Here is a 21,484-nt window from a genome sequence, read left to right as displayed (position 1 = left end):
CCGCCGCGGCCGGCGCACTGTGGCTGGCACACCGCGCTGATCCGATGGCAGGAGCCAGGAGCCAGGTGCTTTTCCTGGTCTCCCATGCGGGTGCAGGGCCCAAGCACCTGGGCCATCCTCCACTGCACTCCCTGGCCACAGCAGAGGGCTGGCCTGGAAGAGGGGCAACCGGGACAGAATCCGGCGCCCCGACCGGGACTAGAACCCAGTGTGCCGGCGCCGCTAGGCGGAGGATTAGCCTAGTGAGCCGCGGCGCCGGCCTGGAAGAGATTTTTAATTGTCTGGTTCTCCTTCATAGTTCAGTGTTTGCTGAAATGCCTGCCACAGAGGAAGCCATTAATATTTTCTTTTATGAGTTTCTGTAGAAGCAAAGCCTGCTATTTATTCACTGAGGCACATCAAAAGACTTCTATGGGTTAATTTTCCTTAAGAAACACCAGACTAATAGAAAAGACAGAAATACTAGAAACCAGTTCTTATACTAGACACCAAATATTCATAGTGAGGGACAATAGGTTGAAATGTGTGAAAGGTCTCAACCTAAAGAGAAATGGCCCATCTGACCTCTTAACTTGAATCATTCAGCCTTGGCAGTGAAAACTAAAGGTCTCCTTGGGGTTTCCCTGAGTTTTTCTCAGCCTCCTTGGTTAAATCCTCTCTGTAAAGATTTTTTCCTCTTCCTGTGGTCATCTCTTCTGATTCAGCCCACCTTCACATGAGTATCAGTATAATAAACACTAAGCTGTCAAAATTAGAACACTGGGGGAAACTTTTTTTTCTTTACAAAAAGACTATTTTAAAAGAAGCAAAAATCAAGTCAATAGGAGGTGTCCTCAGTATACATTCCATTGACCAATAAAAAAAAGGGAAGCTACATTCAAGACTAAGGTAATAGCATGCATGAAAGCATGGAAGAAAAATTGTGCTTAAATTTCTAGGAGGTCATTTATGATGGCTGAAACAGACACAAAAGGAAGTGTTAGGACACAGACAAGCAGATAATGGAGTAGTCATTGTCAATGGAAGCCTTAAAAAGTTTAGCCAGGACAGTGATCCACTCTGACTTGTATTCTGAAAAAAGTACCTTGGTTGGTATTATGGGAATTGGACTGGAAGAGGAACTTGCTAGAGGCAAGGAAAACATTTAGAAGAATTTTGTAGGAATTTACATAAAAAGTAATGAATTCCATATCCACTTTGCAGACGCTGGCATTTTGTAAGCATTCAATTAAGATCTTTTGAACAAATAGTTAAACTTCAACATGAAGTTACCCCAACAATAAAGTTCTATGCACTGAATTTATATATTTTAAGTAAACAATTTAAAATCCTAAGGGCAGAGAAGGATTATCTGTCAATAAATAGGGAGACAGAAACTATCTTCTATTTATTGTTGGTCTTTTTATATAACTCCTGCATAGGAAAAACTTGAATTGCTGACCATAACTCTTTTTTTTTTCTACTTTGGCTTCTCTGATTGTAACATCTCACAAGACATTTAGAATTCAGCCATAAACTGTTCTTAAATATCATTAAACATATTTACATGTTTTCCTGTTATTTATATAAATCTACTTGGAACTATGTACTAATCTGCTTAAAATTTGATGATTATACAACCCAGCCATACCACTCCTTGGAATTTACCCAAAGGAAATTAAATTGGCAAACAAAAAAGCTGTCTGCACATTACTGTTTCTTGCAGCTCAATTCACAATAGCTAAGACCTGGAATCAACCTAAATGCCCACCAACAGTAGACCGGATAAAGAAATTATGGGACATGTACTCTATAGAATACTATACAGCAGTCAAAAACAATGAAATCTGGTCATTTGCAACAAAATGGAGGAATCTGGAAAACATTATGCTGAGTGAATTAAGCCAGTCCCAAAGGGACAAATATCATATGTTCTCCCTGATCAGTATCTGCTAACTGAGCATCAAAGGGGAAACCTGTTGAAGTGAAATGGACACTATGAGAAACAGTGACTTGATCAGCCCTTGTCTCGAATGTTGATGTACAATGTAATACTTTATCCCTTTTAGTATTTTTTTTTTGTTCTAGTACTATTGGTTGAACTCTGTAATTAACTCACAATTACTCTTAGGTGTTTAAATTTAACTGAAAAGTGATCCCTGTTAAATATAAGAGTGGGAATAAGAGAGGGAGGAGATGGAGAATTTGGGACATGTTCAATCGGAATTGCCCCAAATGGTGGAGTTAGAAATGTGCCAGGGGATTCAATACAATCCCATCAAGGTGGCATGTACCAATGCCATCTCACTAGTCCAAGTGATCAATTTCAGTTCACAATTGATCACACTGGTAGGTCTAAGAGTCAAAGGGATCACACAAACAAGAATAGTGTCTGCAAATACTAACTGATAGAATCAAAAAGGGAGAGAATGATCCAACATGGGAAACGGGATACACAGCAGACTCATAGAATGACAGATGTCCTAAACAGCACTCTGGCCTCAGAATCAGCCCTTAAGGCATTCAGATCTGGCTGAAGAGCCCATGAGAATATTTTAGACATGGAAAGCCAAGACACTCTGGCAAAAAAAAAAAAAAAAAAAAAAAAAACACCAAAAACACCACTAAATGAAAGATCCCAGTAGAAAGAACAGGTCATCAAAGAAGGAGGTACCTTTCTCTGAAGGGAGGAGAGAACTTCCACTTTGACTATGACCCTGTCGGAATAAGATCGAAGTCGGCAAACTCAAAGTGCTTCCATAGCCTTGGCAACTCATGACTAGAACCTAGGGAGATTACTGACGCCATAAACAAGAGTGTCAAATTGTTAAGTCAACAATAGGAGTCACTGTGTACTTACTCCTCATGTGGGATCTGTCCTTAATGTGTTGTCCAATATGAAGTAATGCTATAACTAGTATTGAAACAGTATTTTACACTTTGTGTTTCTGTGTGGGTGCAAACTGATGAAATCTTTACTTAATATATACTGAATTGATCTTCTGTATATAAAGATAATTGAAAATGAATCTTGATGTGAATGGAATTGGAGAGGAAGGGGGAGATGGGAGGGGTTCAAGTGGGAGGGAAGTTATGGGGGGGAAAACCATTGTAATCCATAAACTGTACTTTGGAAATTTATATTTACTAAATAAAAGTTAAAAAAATTTTTGATGATTATATATATTTCTTTGATGCCTTAACCAAATACTCAGAGAACATTATCTTCAAATCCAACTACATTTCCCCATAGAATTCTCTTCAGCCACTCTCCTGCCAAAATCATCTAAACACTGCCTGGAAGAAATGAGAGCCACTCTTTCCTGAATCTGCTTCATGTTCACTCCATTGCTCTTCAGTACAGCTTGGATATTAAGTCTTCTCATTGCCATCTGAAGCTACACAGTCACTCACTTCTGTAGCACAACTCCTCAGATATTTAAAGACAGCTATCATGTTTTCCCTCAGTCCCTAAGGGATTGCAGCATTTTATAAGATATTTATAAGACCACAATATAGAGATTCTTAGAAGCCAAGAAATGGGACCATCAAAAAAAAAAAAAAAGAGAGAAATTTTTATTCCCTTCTTGGATGTGGTGGAAAATAAATTAAAGACATTCCACATTCCAAAGCATAAGAAATTTCAAACATGAGTGAGAAAAAGAGTATTTATCCTTTTTTGAAAACAGAAGTCAAGAACAAGTTGGCATTATTGTAAATTCTCTGTCTCAGGAGAAGGAATGGAATAGCCTATGAAACTCATTCTTCCTGTGATTGAACTGCCTGAGAAGTTCTTGCTTTGAAGTTGAAAACAGGGAACTCTCTGGTTTCTGGTGCCAGTTGTGCATGTGCTATGATTGCCTCAGTCATTACTTCTTATATGACCTCAGTTCAAAGCCACATTCCATAGTGAGCTATCAAGCCAGCAGGCTCCTGGGACAATTAACCCAAGCTCCTTGGCAGAACAGCAAGGTAAGCCCCTTCAGTTTCTGCTCTCATTTTTTAAATCGATTTAAGACTTTGACTCAGGCAGTGTATTTTTGTAAATTCTGAAACAGGCTTGATGTGTGATTTCTGGGGCCTCAGAACCCTGTGTTCTCCTGCTTAGTTATATGTATTGCATTAATTGACTTCCCAGGGCCATTACAACAGGGAAAAATTAGTTGGTTGCTTTACTTCTTGGACTTATACTCTATAGTAATTTTTACTTTTGGATTTTATTGTTGCTCAAATATTGATTTTCAAATAATAAATACATAATTTTAAGTAAACTCATTCAGAGGTACCTATAAAGTACTCTTTAAAAACTGTGAGGTACACAGTGGATAGCAATAAGAAGGGAGGCATCTATAGTTAGCAAGATTATCCCAAACCAGAACTGGTGATCATTAGGGTGACAAGCAAACATATGAGAAAAATGATCAAACAACTGAGACCTTAAAAATATATCTAAAGATAATCCTGCCTAATTCTTATTGTGATTACAATTAACGATGATATTGTACATTTAAACATTTGTTCAGAAGGTAAGATCTCAGATGTGGTTTTTCAGCACAGTAAAAATGTTTTAATAAAGTAAAAAAAAGTCAAATTTAAAAAAAGTTCATGACTGCTTCCCACAATTCGTCGTTGATATGTGATTTATGGCTCACCAATGTCTTTCTGCCTCTTATATCTCACCTCTTTTCATTCCATAACCATTGCACAATACATCTAGCAATGTAGAGAGCCCCTAAAATTAGTTGAAGGAATTGCTTATAGAATCATGAAAACCAGGTACACTCACTTGACACACAGCAAACCAATCACTGACACCTGGGTGGCGGAGGAAAGGAGATGTTTATTGCAAACCACAGAGCAACGAGCTGGGAAGCTAGCACCTAATTCCCAGGCCCCTTGTGGGGTCAGGGATGAAGGTTGTTACAGATTGAAACTGCGGTTGAGAAGTGTTTGTTCATTGCATTTCCAGGTCCCTGCTTGACCAACGGTACTTGTGGGTTTCCTTTGACGGGTGATATTGTGTTCTTCAGGGAAACTTGATGATGATGGCAAAGTGGGCTTCAAAAGTCTAGAAGCCCTATATGTAGTTCCTTCTTAATCCAAGACTGGAGTTTCTGGGAAGGAAAACTCTCAGGACAAAACATAGAGATATTATCTGTAGGAGAAATAAATGACATCATGAATCTGGTGATTAGGGGTCTTGTAGCATTGGTGGAGCCACTTCCTCATTCAGTGAGCTAATCTTCATGAAAGCAGGGCAAGACAAACTTTAAGATAAGCAAAGGAGGCCTAGAGACCCTTGGAGACTAGGACATGATGGTATCCAGCATCTGCATTCAAGGAATTTTATAGGGGCTCATTTTCAAAAGCTTTATCTGGTTCCCCAAATTCATGTTTTACTCACAGGCTGGCAACCATTTAAAGATGCTCTATCCACGCTCATCATCCCATTCTAAGCCAATCATTGGTTTGCCATCTGAAACTCCTCATTCTGGTACCAGTAGTATGTCTTCTCTTCGTGATGCTTCTCCTAATATTCCTTTGCATGGAACTTATTTTATTGTTGCTTTCTCTAACAACACTTCTACATGATAGTAATGGTTCTGAGATGCCATTCCTACATGAATCGTCTGCCTCCCACCTATCCCAGACCAGAAGCTAAGAATGTCTCTTTTCATCTTTGTATCTCAAGAAATTAGTCTAGAGCTTGGCATGAAGTAAGATTCCAAAGAACATATGTGGACTGAATTAATGAATGAATGAATTAATTGCTAGCAGAATGGCACTGAAAAAACTCATCTATGCTTTAGAAAACACACATACTGTTCAGTTTTCTTAGGTTTCTTGACTGAAATTTTTGCCTCATTAAGTACTTAATTTAGGTGGTTTTCTATTCTAACATTTATTATTAAAATAGTTAAACATTGAAAAAATCACTCAACTACTAAAAATTTATACAGAATCTAAATAATATTTCATTATGTAAATTAAAGATTTTCTGGCCCTAAGCCAATGAGAATTCAAATCAGTAGTTGAGTAGTATGAGTAATGTTTTAAGGTTTACAAAATAGTAGCAAAACATTAACAATTTACCACAAAACCATTTTCCTTAGTTCCAACAATATATTTCATGGTTACAGTTACAGACTTCTCACTTTTCAGAATTTTCTTCTCTCCCTGGCTTTCTTTGGTTCACCTCAATGCTTAAATAGGCAAAACTCTAATTTGTGTAGTTTTTTGCAGATAGTTAGCTTATGTGACCCACATAAAATAAACAGAAACTAGGGCCCAGTGTTGTGGCATAGAAGGTAACACCACTGCCTTCCACATGGGTGCTGGTTCGTATCCTGGCTGCTCCACTTCTGATCCAGCTACATGCTATTGACAGGAAAAGCAGCAAAAGATGGTCCAAGTATATGGGTCCCTGCCACCCACTTGGGAGACCTGGAAGAAGCTCCTGGCTCCTGGCTTTAGCCTGGTGCAGCCCAGGATGCTACAGTTATCTGGGAAATGAACCCGCAGGTGGAAGATCTCTTTCTCTGTCTCACCCTCTTTCTCTATAGCTCCTCCAAATAAATAAATATTTATTTATTTAAAAAATACAGAAACTACATGGGAAATGTTCAAGTAGTTTTATAACATTATTTTATCCAAAGACACAAACTAAAATCTCAACTTCATGAGTTAACAGGGTTGCAAGAAGAACTGAAAGAGAGGAGTCAAGTAAAGGACCTACGGAGTAATCTGAGGGAGGATATTTGGTTAGTCATCAATAACTATGTAAATTTAAAAATATGTGTTACTCAACTCTTTGAAATATTCACCAAGGGGCCAGTGTTGTAGTGAAGTAGGTTGAGCCACTGTCTGTGAGGACAGCATCCATATCAGAGTACCGGTTTGTGTGCCAACTGCTCTGTTTCAGATCCAGCTCCCTGCTGTTGCACCTGTGAAAGCAGTAGAAGATGCCCCAAGTACTTTGAACCATGCCACTCACATTGGAGATTTAAATGGAGTTCCTGGCTACTGGTTTTAGCCTGACAAAGCCCACGATTTTGCAGCTAGAGAGTGAACCAGTCAATGGACTGTCTCTCCCTCTCTAAATCACTCTATCTTTCAAATAAATAAATAAATCTTAAAAAAAAAAAAAAAGAAATCTTCCCCTAGAGAGTGATCTATTCATGGGGCTCTCTCTACCATGGAAAGATATGACAGTTGGAAATTAGTTTAGTTTTTGTTTTTGGTAACCATAAATGACAAATAGTGGGGATAAGGAAGGGTACAATCACTCACTTGGGAAAGTAGGTCAGATAACCGAAAATGAAGATATTAGAAAGATTCTCCATGTGAATATTGAACTTAAATTAGGACTAAGGCAGAAAAAAAAAATCAGAGAGTGCTAATGGGCCTGGAACTAAAATCTTCCTAATATATGTTTGCAGAGGAGACACGATGGCCTAGGGACCAATGGATTACCAGGGTGGGTGGCCAAATAATTAAGGAAGAGATAGTTTTGAAAAGTATTAGCATTTTATTAAGCACAGCATCCACCTACACATACGTGAAAAATAATTCATGGACACCTAACTACGAAAGTGATGTCTGCTACAACGCAAGTTTTGTAGTTCATGAGGTCTATTGGGGTCTATTTCCAATTGGAATGGGATTACTGCATTATGTGAAGCTGTACTTGATATCCCAATTAAATTCTGCTTAGGGGATCAGAGAAGGTACCCCAAATTGTGAAATATTTGAACTGACCCTTGAATAATAAGACTTTATGATATGACCATTCATTCACAATATTTAGTCATTTTCCTAAAATTTGAGTATAAAAGACCTTCCTGTTCCTTCATTTCTTTTATGCTCTCCTCTGGTTTTTCTTGACTGAATCTATTTTAAGTTGTTTGAATGTCATTTTTAAATGACGATCCAATTTCCATTCCCATTCTAAAAATAATTCCATTTGCCTGTGCCTTCCTACAGTAAAACCTTTACAAATGCCAGCTTTTTAGTTGTTAGTTTAGTTAATTCCTCCTCCTCTTTCAAAATCCATCTCAAAATATGCATTCCCTGACTTACTAGGTCGGGACATCACATTAGATGCACTTGCACAATGTACTTCTCCCCCACAACACTCATCAGGACTAGAACTACTGTTCTGTGGAGTGATTTTTAGTCATTTTCTGTACTGACCGCCATCTTGCAAGGACCAAGCACAGTGCTTTGTGTAGAATAAGTACTCAATAAACAACAGTGAACAAATACAGGAGTGAATGAAAGCTCAGCATAGGAAATACTGCTCAGAATAACATCATAAAAAAGAAAGGGGCTGGCACTGTGGGATAGTAGATTAAGCCTCCTTCTGCAGTGCTGGCAACCCATATGGGCACTGGCTCATGGCCCATTAGCTCCTCTTCCGATCCAGCTCCTTGCTGGTAGCCTGGGAAAGCAGTGGAGGATGGCCCAGGTGCTTAGGCCCTGTAGTCACATGGGAAAACTGTAAGAAGCCCCTAGCTCCTGGCTCTGGATTGGCTCAGTTCTAGACATAGCAGCCATCTGGGGAGTGAACCAGCAGATGTGTGTATGTCTCTCTCTCTGTAACTGCCTCTCAAATAAATAAATAAATCTTTTAAAAAAGAAAGACGACAGGATAGTTTTAGAAAATGGAACCAATTTTTGTAATAGAAACAAAATGTCAAAATATCTACAGGATATTAAAAACGATCACTTCTAAGCAACAGTATAAGAAAACTCTAAGTAAACATTAAGAAAATTTCAATTTTATTTTATTGTAATTTTACACATTTTCTCCATTTAATACTTATATCAAAACTAACTGCCCTGTAGTATGTCTTGAAACCTGGTTTTGTGACACCTCTAGCTTTGTTTTTGTAGTATGGACATTCTGATTATATTAATTCTTCCAATCCATGAGCATGTAAGATCTAGCTTCCTTCAGATGTGCCTGGGAATGCAGCAAAAAATGGCCCAAGTGCCTGGATCCAGATGGAGTGCCTGGCTCGTACTGCCAGTCTGCCCCAGCCCCAGTCATTGGGACCATTTTGGGAATAAACCTGCAAATGGAAGATCTGTGTGTGTGTGTGTGTGTGTGTGTCACTCTGCCTTTTGAATAAATAAAGCAAATAAATATTTTAAAAAGGAAAGAAAAGAGTGAGTAAAATCATCAAATATCTTTTCTTAAAAACTTTTCTCTTGGTCATGAGTTAATTTATCTTTTTGGATGAGTCTTTCAAAATCCACAACAATAAGCATTATGCAAGACATAGAATTCATTTAAATTAGTATCTTGTGTCATAATATAACTTGTTTCTCTCCTCCTACTGTGAAAATGTTCAATTTGACAGTGTAAAAATAGACTACATAATTGTGAAGCCATAGTTTTTATTTTTTTTAAGATTTATTTATTTATTTGAAAGTCAGAGTTACACAGAGAGAAGGAGAGGTGGAAAGAGAGTTTTCCATTCACTGGTTCACTCCCCAGTTGGGCACAATGGCCAGAGCTGTGCCGATCTGAAGCTAGGAGCCTGGAGCTTCTTTCTGGTCTCCTACGTGGGTGCAGGGGCCCAAGGATGCGGGCCATCTTACACTGCTATCCCAGGCCATAATAGAGATCTGGATTGGAAGTAGAGCAGCCAGGACTCAAACCGGCGCTCATAGGGGATGCAGGCACTGCAGGCAGTGGCCTTACCCACTATGCCATAGCATTGTAGCCCCCATAGTTTTTTTTTTTTTTTTTTAAATATGTGTTACTCAACTCTTTGAAATATTCACCAAGGGGCCAGTGTTGTAGTGAAGTAGGTTGAGCCACTGTCTGTGAGGACAGCATCCATATCAGAGTACCGGTTTGTGTGCCAACTGCTCTATTTCAGATCCAGCTCCCTGCTGTTGCACCTGTGAAAGCAGTAGAAGATGCCCCAAGTACTTTGAACCATGCCACTCACATTGGAGATTTAAATGGAGTTCCTGGCTACTGGAGAGAGACAGACTTTCTTTATCCTATCGTGAGCAATGGTTAAGATTTCAATCTACAACTTGCTAGACATAGGTGGCTATTCATTCTTCCTGCCTTTCTCTTTGCTATTCACACTCCGCTGCTCCTCCTTTGAAGCATATTCAGGCTTCACCTTGACCATGACATATTCCTGTTTACTGTATCCCATGTTGAACTCTCCCTTCTCAAAATCTGTTTTCACTCTGGTGCTCTATTTTCCGTCTGAACCACCCAATAGAGTGTTTAACCCTGTGGATTTTATTGCTAAAGATAAAAAAGAAACAGAAAGGTTTAGAGCATGACTGAGTGACTCTGTCCTCCAAGAATTAACTGAGCAATGGGTGGTCAGTATAGCTCTCTGAAGACAGTAGGAAGCATAATTATACAGACACTAAATGAATCTCAGTCCTCCTAGGTAATTTAATTGTAGTGTAAGTTATGAGGAACCCAGAGACTAGTGGGGGTACTAGCATGGTTCTATTCCAACAACTTGGGACATGAAGTCTTAGAATGTGATGATATGCAAGGTTGGAATTATCCCCCAACCCAGCCCCTAAGCAGGGTCTTGAATCTTATACACAGAGGAAAGACCATAAAAGTTGTACCATTGTCCTCTAAAACCAAGAGACCACAGAAATGCAGATTGACACATTAGTGTCAAAATTAGTAGGGTCAGCATGACTATGTAAAATCAGTTTTCCAAAGGGAGGTAAAAATAGACAACACTTTTCAGGGACTTAGTCTTTGTCAGAGAAGATTTGCAGGGGAATACTTCTTAAAGCTGGGCAGTTGATTTTTATTGTGGTTCAAAAATAAGGAGCTGCAATGGTCCTTTGAGACTCCAATAGAAAACCAATAGGGGATGTTTATAGCAGCTCAACTCAATAGCTAAGATATAGAATCAACCCAGATGCCCATCAACTGATGACTGGATAAAGCAAATGTGATACATATGTATGATGGAGTACTGTTGAGCCACAAAAAAAGAATGAAATCCTTTGTTTTGCAGTGAAATGGATGCAATTGTAGACCATTATGCTTAGTGAAAAAAGCCAGATGCTAAAAGACAACTATTACATATTTTCAAATGGTGGTTGCTAATAAATATGTTACAACAAATACACCTTGATGTATGTTGAGCTAAACTGGCATCTTTTGATTTGATTGTTGTCTGTAAGCCTTGTCTATATCCTTGCAGAACAGGAGTCTATCATTTACTTGTAGAGCTTTTTTAGTAGAGCATTGAGCACAGATTTCAAAGTAAATTGAAAGTATGTTAATGCTTGTATTCTCAGAACCTTATGAAATACATGAAATATGTTCTCTATATATTAATAAATAAAAAATGTAATGCAAAAGCTATTGGAGAGCCCTTTCCAGGATGTAGGTAGTGGCAGAGTGAGAAGTCAGAGACAGAGTGTGGGAAAGAGCAACAGGGAAGAGATCTCCAGCTAGAGACAGCCTGTATTTGGGTCGTATCCACTAAGATGGTAGTAGCATTATGGTAGAATCAGCAATGCCCAGTAGATATTTAGGAAGAATGATGGAATGCAGGAATCTAAATTGTAGGAAATAAAATGTAAACTTCAACCAAGAGAGTGGGGAAGCTTTGGTACAATTTGTAGATGGATTCCACACAATTTGCAAAGAGCTCTTGGGGAGATGATGCAACCCACGGAGATCTGTACAATGGATTTTCCCGAGTCCTTATGTTTTTCTGTTCTGGAAAGACTCCTCTGTGTAGGCATAACTCTTTTTAGGCCTAATGCTGCCTTACAGCTCTGTGATTCCAGATGTTTCTATGGCAATATTAAATGAGAAGCAGCAGACTCTTAATCTGTCCAATGCTTCCTTTCTTTGCTGCTCTCTGTCTCTCCTTATAAAATGAAGCATGATTGCTGTAGTGTTTCTAAAGGAATTCCATCATCTTATATTTATAAATCCTTTGGTTAGAATTCAGTAAGAGACATAGAGGAGAAAATTCATTTTTTAAAATGTGTCTTGTTTGCATGCTGTTTATGTAGATCAGTTGCTATCAGTTATCTTATTATCGACAGCTGCTTATTTCACATTACCTAAATGACATCTAACAAGCAATTCGCAGTTACTTGCTTTCTAGTTTGGCTGTTTTTAGGGTAATTTTTTCCTAAAATGACAAGTGAGTTCCTCTGGCAGTAGTCCTAGTTCTTCATCAGTCTGTGATTGTGAAGCTGACCATTGTAGAAGGATAAAGACACAGAGAAACGTGGTAACTCTGAAACACAACAATATGTTAGGTTTTCCCCCAGAAATCACCACCTCCAATTAACTCCGTTTCTTCTCAAAATTCACACTTGAAGTTATAAAAATATTCCATAAATTTTCATTTATGTGTGTGTGACATGAAAAGGTATTTTAAAAAGTAAGATTAATGCAAGTTCTTATAAAATTTCTAGAGGAAAGAAAGATAAGTTTTAGTAGCATTTTAAAGAATAGGATTGGCCTTTGGCACAGTGGTTAGGACACCACCTGGTTCACCAGCATCCCATGTCAGAGTGCCATGGTTGGAGTCCGAGCTCTGCCTTCTGATCCTAATGATGCAGACCCTGGGAGGCAGCAGATAATGACTCAAGTACTGGAGTCCCTGCCACTCATGTGGGAGACCCAAACTGAGTTCTGGGATCCTGGCTGCAGCCTAGCCAAACCCAGACTGTGGCAGATATTTGGGGAGTGAAGGAATGGATGGAGGAAGACGTGTGTGTGTGTGTGTGTGTGTGTACATGCACACATGTGCATACTTGTGTTCCTTTCAAATAAAATAATTTTTACGTTAAAGAACATAAAACACTTTAATCAGTGTAACTAGCAAAATGTTTCTCATATTAAAGAGCTTAAATAATACTGATTACAAGTTAAAGACCTCTTTCTATTCTTAATGCCATGACTCACACTGTTTCACTTTCTTTTATAAAACCTACTACCATGTTTTGAGCTGCCTTATTGGTGATGCCATGTGGAAAGCAGTTGAGGAAAGCAAAAGCCAGGCAAGAATTGAAATAACCCAAGATCATGCAATGTATTGAATCCTGTATAAGCAGAGAACTTAGGAACATAAGTCATCCTGATAGAACATTTTTTAAGGATTTATTTATTTATTCGAAAGGCAGAGTTATGGAGAGACAGAGACAGAGGCAGAAAGAGAGGGACAAGGGCGGGGGGGGGGGGTCTTCCGTCTGCTGGTTCACTCCCCAGATGGCTGCAACAGCCAGAACTGAGCTGACCCAAAGCCAGGACCCAGGAGCTTCCTCCTAGTCTCCCATGCAGGTGCAGGGGCCCAACGACCTGGAGTATCTTCCAGTGCTTTCCCAGGCCATAGCAGAGAGCTGGATCAGAAGTGGAGCAGCTGACCATATGAGATGCTGGCACTGCAGGCAGTGGCTCTACCCTCTATGCCCCAGTGCAGGCCCTCCTCTAATTGAACTTTGAGATGGCTGTGACCTTGGCTTACACCTTGAAGTGTTGCAAGAGACCTTGTGCTGGCAGACTTAACCAAGATAAGCTCATATTTTGATCCATAGAAACTGTTATACAATGTATGTGCTCTTTTGATTCTCTAAAATAAATTTACGTATTTTATAAGCTATTCTAGTGAGATATTAATCTCTTCTGCCCTTGAATGGTATCACAGATTTTAGGAGTTAATAACATACTTTGTATTGCTTGCTTAGTTTAAATTGGCCATGTTCAAATGGTGACCTACAGAGCCCTAAGGTTGTATGTGTATGTATGTGTGTGTATGAGAGAGAGAGAATGTCTGGTGTGTGTGTGTGTGTGTGTGAGAGAGAGAGAGAGAGAGAGAGAGAATATGTCTGTTTTGTCTGGGGATAAAGTTTAAATAAAGAGGTGAGATGAGCAGGACCTGGGCCATTTTTCTTACTTCAAAAAGAATAGCTCCTCTTTTGCCTGTAAAATTCATTAGGAAACAAAGTAATGTTTAATGGTGGGGAAAGAAGTATTATTTTTCAAAGTTTAAAATCTTACTGACTGAAATATTTCATGCCACATGTTTTGCCACCATTAAACGTGATGCAATATAAGGACCAGGACCCACAAGGCAGTTTTATACAGTCTGGAATTTTCCTTGAGGTATCCAAATCTAAAGTTTCCAGCCTAGAATTCAAATTCTACTTTATAAGATATGCTCAGTCAAGTAAAGTAAAACCAAGTAGTGTGTAAATCTGGAAACAATGTTTCCACTTTACACTTGAGAATGTGATTAACATTACAATAAATTTTGAGAACAAAATTGCTTCTATGCCTGAATGACCATTTAACCTAAAATAATAGAATCCCAGAACTGAAAGAGATCATAAAGGTTATCATCACTTAAAATAACCACAAGGTGTTTTAACCTCCTTGTAACCTCTTTTCAAGTTTCTAGTCCTGAAAATTTTCTTTGATACAAAACTAGGATATTATTCTCAAAAAGCCAAAAATTTGACAACTCTACCCTCAGTAACTCAATAGGACTGGTGTAAATGCTAAAGCCACTGCCTTCAGAAGCAAAAGATGTTATAATACAGTGCAATTTGTCAGTATATTAATATGTTGATTTATAGTTTTTGTTTATTGGTCTCCAATTCCTCACCATTTCACGTTACTCAACACTCTATATTACGTTTTCCACTTACATCACTTCACTGAAATTACTCTGGCTAAGATCAACTATGATGTTATATTATTGTACTCGTTCTCTGTTTCAACATTTAGAAGGATGAAGCATCTGTCTGTTTTATTTTATTAGATTGGAAGGCAAGAGGATACAAAAGACAAAGATAATTCCTAAGTGCTCAATTTTACTTAGTTTTTAAAAAAATATTTGAAAGGCAGAGTGACACAGAGAGAAAGAACAAAAGAATGAAAGAACAAAACAAAGATTCCCCATCTGTCAGTTTATTCCCCAAATGCCTATAACAGCCATATCTGCCCCACATGGATGGTTGGGTCCACATACTTGAGCCAGCATCTGCTGCCTCTTAGGGTGGACCTTAGCAAGAAACTGGATGGGAAGCATGTGTGTTTCTAGAATGGAATGCTGAGGAATCCAAAAATTTTACATTCAAACCAATGTTGCTAGTAAGGTTAGATTAGATTTGATTTTTTGTTGACTTGGCTTCTAACCATTAAACATTCAACATTATTTATCTTTTAAAAAATTAATCACTCTTCAATCTAACATTCAGGCCTCCATTTTAAATTTTCCCAGAGCCCAGTAAATGCTAGCTATAGATACTAGTTATTATTTTTCCTGAATAGTGTGTGTCACCTGAGTGAGAGGGGAAGGACATTTGGGGCAGAGTTTTATACATATGCAAGTGTAACACAACCTGGCATGTTGGTCTAGCTTGATGATTATTTAATCCATTCACATTCAGTACTATTCATATAGTTGGATTTACATTTGCCATTTTACTCTTTGTTTTCTATGAGGCTTATCTTTTTCACATCTCTATTCTTTCTTGCCTTTCTTTCGCCACAAATGAATATTTTCTTGTGTATCATCGAAATTCCTAAAATGATTTTTTCACTATATTTTATGGGGTTTTGGGTTTTTTTGTTGTTGTAGAGGTTATTCAGGAGTCAACAAAAATATCAAAATTGACTTCAGATTTATACTGGCTTAATTGCAGTGACATTTGAAAGCATTCCTCATAAACAACCCTATTCCCTTTTTCCCTTTAGTGATATTATTGTTGTATCTATTATATCAATTACTATTTAAAAAGCCCACAATAAATTGCTTTAATATCACTTTACCATCTGTAGTCTTTTTTTTTTTAAGATTTGCTTTATTTATTTGAAAGACAGAGTTACATAGAGAGGTAGAGACAGAGAGAGAGGTCTTCCATCCACTGGTTCACTCTCCAGATGGCTGCAACAGCTGGAGCTGCACTGATCCGAAGCCAGGAGCCAGGAGCTTCTTCTGGGTCTCCCACACAGGTACGGGGCCCAAAGACTTGGGCCATCTTCTACTGCTTTCCCAGCCCATAGCAGAGGACTGGGTCGGAAGAGGAGCAGCCAGGACTAGAAACAGTGCCCATATGAGATGCTGGCGCTTCAGGCCAGGGCGTTCACCTGCTGCGCCACAGCACCAGCCCCTGCAGTCTTTTTCTTAACCCATTAGCATTTTGCCCCCACCCACCTCCTTTGTGCTCTTATTGTCTAATACATTTTCATGTGGTTTAGGCCCAAAAATATATTATAGACCTATTATTTTATGTGATTTATTTTAAGTCAATTTAGAGAAAATATACATTTATGCTATCATTTACAGTAACAATTATCTTTGCTGGTGCTCTTTGTTTTTGATTGGGTTTTCAAAGATTTACTTATTTTTTTGAAAGGCAGCATGTGAGGGGTGAAGGAGAGAGAGACAGACAGAGAGAGAGGGGGTTCCATCCACTGGTTCACTCTCCAGATGACTGCAACAGCTGGGCCTGGGCCAGGCTGTAGCCAGGAGCTTGGAACTCCATCCGGGCTCCCCAACATGTGGCCATTATCTGCCGCCTCCCAGGACATTACCACAAAGCTGGATCTGAAGCATGAACAAGCCAGAACTTGAACTAGGCAACCAGGCACTTTGGTATGGAATGCAAGCATCTCAAGCAGCAGTTTAACCTACTATGCCATAACACTTGCTCCTCTTTTGTTGTTTTTAGGATCAAATTATCATCTGGGACCACTTGCTTTTAGCCTAAGAATTTCCTTTAGTACTTTCTGTAAGACAGTTCTGTTGGTAGGCCTACCAGCTCCTCTCCTCTAGCTCCTCATATAGTATGTAATCTATTGTGAACTATAGTCTTTCTATTGTACTGTGGAACACAAGAATTTTTTTATTTCTGACTGGGTACAAATTACACAAACTCCCTTAATTCCCTCTCCTTCTAGCATCTAATAATCACAATTCTAAATTCAGAACAACTTTTTTCCTACTTCCATATATACTATTATTTTTCTGTGTCTGGATTGTTTCATTTACTAAAACAACCTCAACTTTCACCCATTTTGCTGCAAATGTCAGAATTTCACTTTTAGGGCTAAACAACATTCTATTGTGAATATATAACACATTTTCTTTATTTGTTATTCCATCAATGAATGTCTAGGTTGATTTCATAACTTGGCTGTTATAAAGAGTGTGCAATAGGGCCAGCACTGTGGCTTACTTGGTTAATCCTCTGCCTACACTGCTGGCATCCCATATGGGAGCCGGGTTCTAGTTCCAGTTGCTCTTCTTTCAGTCCAGCTCTCTGTTGTGGCCTGGGGGGGCAGTGGAGGATGGCCCAGGTGCTTGGATCCCTGCACCTGCATGGAGACCAGGAAGAAGCACCTGGCTCCTGGCTTTGGATCGGCTCAGCGCCGGCCGTAGTGGCCATTTGGGGAGTGAACCAACGGAAGGAAGAGTTTTCTCTCTGTTCTCTCTCTCAATGTCTATAACTCTACCTGTCAAATAAAAAAAAAGAGTGTGCAATGAATATAGGAGTGTAGGTATATCTTTCCTAGGCTCATATAGTTTCCTTTGGGAAACTACCCAGAATTTGGCCAGTCGGGCCATATAAAAGATTTATTTTTAGCTTTTTGAGGAAATTCCGTACTGTTTGCCATAATGACTATACTAACTTGCATTCCTACCAATAGTATATAAAGGTTCCCTTTTTGTCTTTTTGATAATATTCTAATTGAAGTGAGATATGGGTTTGATTTGCATTCCCTTGGTGACTAGTGATGATGAATATTTTTTCATGCATCTGCTGGCCATTTATATTTTGTCTTCTAAGAAATATCTATTTGATCTCTTGCTTATTTCATTTTTAAAAGAGGTATTTAATTATTTGAAAGAGAGGGTTAGAGAGAGAGAGAGAGCCACACACAGAGATTTTCTATCCATGGTTCATTCCCCAAGTGGCCAAAACAGCCAAGACTGAGCCAGGCCAAATCCAGAAGCCAGGAGCTCCCTCCAGGTCTTCCATATGGGTACAGGGGCCCAATCAATTGGGCCAACATCAACTGCTTTCTCAGGCCATTCGCAGAGATCTGGATTGGAAGTGGAGCAGTTGGGACTTGAAAAGGCATGCATATGGGATGCTTGTACTACAGGCTGGCACTTTAACCCACTGAGCCACAGCACTGGCCTCTGGACCATTTCTTAACTATATTTCTTTTTAAAAAAGATTTATTTTATTTATTTGAAAGACAGAGTTACACAGAGAAGAGGGTCAGAGAGAGGGATCTTCCATCTGCTGGTTCACTCCCCAGATGGCCACAATGGCCGGCCCTGAGCCGATCTGAAGCTGGGAGCCAGGATCTTCCTCCGGGTCTCCCACATAGGTGCAGGGGCCCAAGGACTTGGGCCATCTTCTACTGCTTTCCCAGGCCATAGCAGAGAGCTGCATCAGAAGAGGAGCAGTCTCTAGATTGGAACTAGAATCGACGCCCATATGGGATGCAGGCGCTTCAGGCAGGGCTTTAACCCGCTGCACCGCAGCGCTGGCCCCGTTAACTAGATTTCTTGTTGTTGAGGTTTTGAGTTCCTAATATACTCTGGCTATTAATTCTTTGTCAGACGCATAGTTCAAAAATATTTTCTATCAGTTATTGTCTCACTCTTTTGATGGTTTCTTTTGCTATACAGAAGCTTCTTGTAATAATAATAATAATAATCACACTTGTCTAATTTTTCTTTGGTTGCCTTTGCTTTGGGGACTTACCTAAAAATATTTTACATATGTCAATGTCTTGAAGTGTTTCCCCCATGTATTTGTTCGACTAGTAAGATAGTTTCAGGATTGATGTATAGATCTTTGATCCATATTGAATTGGGTTTTGTATAGAGTGAAAGGTATGGGGTCATGTTTAAAATTTCTACATATGGGTATCTGATTTCCCTAGAACCACCTATTGAAGAGAATGCCCTGTCTCTGATATTTGCTTTTGACACCTTTGACACAGAACAGTTAGTTGGCTGCAGATTCATGGATAAATTTCTGGGATCTCTATTCTGTTCCTTTGTTCTATGTGTCTATTTCTATGCCAATACTATTCTGCTTTATTATAACATTTCTTTAGTATGTTTTGAAATCTGATATTATGATGCCTCTAGCTTTGTTCTTTCTGCTCAAAGTTGCTTCAACTATGTGAAATCTTTTGTTTCCTTCTGTATAGATATTAGGAATGTTTTCCTTAGTTCTATGGAGAATGTCATTGGTGTTCTAATGGGTATTACATTGACTGTACATTATTTCAGGTAATAGGGACATTGTAACATTAATTCTTCTAATTCAAACACATGGGAGAACACTATATTTTTGTGTTTTCTTCAGCTTCCTTCCTTAGTATTTGTAATTTTCATTGCAGATATCTTTCCTGTCATTGGTTAAATTTATTCCAAAGTACTTTATTTATTTTATTATTCTTAATTGAAGGGCAGAGAGACAGCTTCTGTAAGCTGGCCTACTTCCTGAAAGTCCATACCAGCCCCAGGCTGGACTGGGGACAAAGCTGAAACCTGGTAACTTAATCCAGTTCTCCCACAGATATGGTACAAACCCAACCATCTGAGCCATCAGCTGCTGTCTCCTATAGATCCTGATTAGAGGGAAACAGAATTGGAGGTGAAGCCAGAATTCAGACCCAGGTACTCTGTCATGGGATATATGGAAAGCTTGACTAAAATGTATTGTGGTAAGAATCTTTTCTTATTTGGGATTCTGTAGGCTTCCAGTACTTGGATTTCCAGATCGTCCTACAGACTGGGGAAGGTTTCATCTGTTATGTCATCAAATAGGTTTTCAAAGCTTCTGATCTTTTCTTTACCCTCAGGAATCCTCATAACTAGAATATTGTTCATTTAATGCCTCAAAGGTCTTGAAACTGTCATTATTCTTTTTCTTTCCTCTTTTTTTGTTTTTGTTTTGGACTTTTGATTTTGTCTGACTGGGATATTTCAAAGAACCTGTATTGAAGTTCAAATATTTTTTTATTCTGTTTGGTCTAGTCCATTGTTGAGGACAGAAACCATATTTTTCTTTTATTTTTTAGAGTTTTGAATTTCCAATATTACTGTCCAATTATTTTTAAAGATTTCTGTCTTAGCTGAATTTCTCACTTATACCATGCTTTATTTTTATGATTCATTCAAATCTCTGTGTATTCTTTTGTATCTCTTTGAATATCTTTATAATGATTTTTAAAAATTTTTTATCAGGCATTTCATCAATCTCCTTTTCTTTGGAGTTTGTTTCTCTTGTATTGTTGTATGCCTTTGAGAGCATCATACTGCCTCGCTTTTTCAAATTTCCCATGTTGATAAATTGAGGTGTTTTTTCTGGTGAGTGGCTTTCATGATAAAACAATGCATCTTCTGTTTTTTGTTTTGTAGTCTGTTTAAGAAGTATTAACAACTGCATGCTGTAGATAGTCCCCTCCTATCTTTTCCTGCAGTGGTTGCTTGCAACAGTAGTGGGAGCATGAGGTATTCCCCTCAAATCCAGCATAGTTATATGTGTTGTGGTAGCAACCTATGTGTCAGGATCTGGTATCATGTGGGCACTTATCTTCTGTTGTCTGTGACTGGGGTTGTAGGAACACTGGTTCAGAGACCTAGAGAAGTCACGCAGGTATTCTCTTTGGCGGGTAGCAAGATGGTCATAGTAGTGCTGGCTCAAAGTTCAGCATAAGTTCCCACATGGCCTCCCCAAGTTTCTTTGCAATGCCTGGGTACTCACATACCTTTTCTTACCCCAATAAGGCATGTACTATCCCTGTGTTATGTTGCCAGGAATTGGAAAAGGAATACAAGAGAGAATCCTGTAGCTACCTACACCACAATGCCAAATCATACAGCCTCCAAAACCACACAGCATGAGGTAGGGCCAAGACCCACATTTTTATAGCGTATTGGTTTCACAGCCTAAGATCACTGCAACCAACCACAGGTTTGGATATAAGTTCAGTTGGTTGGAGTCATAGCTCTCCATTTGGAAGTAGGACACTTCTAGGGCTTTCATCTATGGGCATTGATCTGGAGACAGTGACTGTTAATACCTGATTTTACCAGATCCAAAATGCAGTCCTATGCTCTATGATGCTTTACTCCTCATTGGCTGATGTTTTGCTTCTTGCCATGTGCCCATGCTTAGGGGAGCGGTGAGAAAGCCAGTCCCTTGGCCACTCAAATTGATGTGAAAGTAGATTATACTGGCCGGTGCCGCGGCCCACTAGGCTAATCCTCTGTCTGCAGCGCCAGCACCCCGAGTTCTAGTCCCAGTTGGGGTGCTGGATTCTGTCCCGGTTGCTCCTTTTCCAGTCCAGCTCTCTGCTGTGGCCCGGGAAGGCAGTGGAGGATGATGGCCCAAGTGCTTGGGCCCAGCACCCGCATGGGAGACCAGGAGGAAGCACCTGGCTCCTGACTTCAGATCGGTGCAGTGCGTCGGCCTTAGCGGCTATTTGGGGGGT

This window comes from Oryctolagus cuniculus, chromosome 3 (genome assembly GCF_964237555.1).
Source record: "Oryctolagus cuniculus chromosome 3, mOryCun1.1, whole genome shotgun sequence".
Lineage (NCBI taxonomy): Eukaryota > Metazoa > Chordata > Mammalia > Lagomorpha > Leporidae > Oryctolagus > Oryctolagus cuniculus.
Note: the sequence above shows the minus strand (reverse complement) of the source record.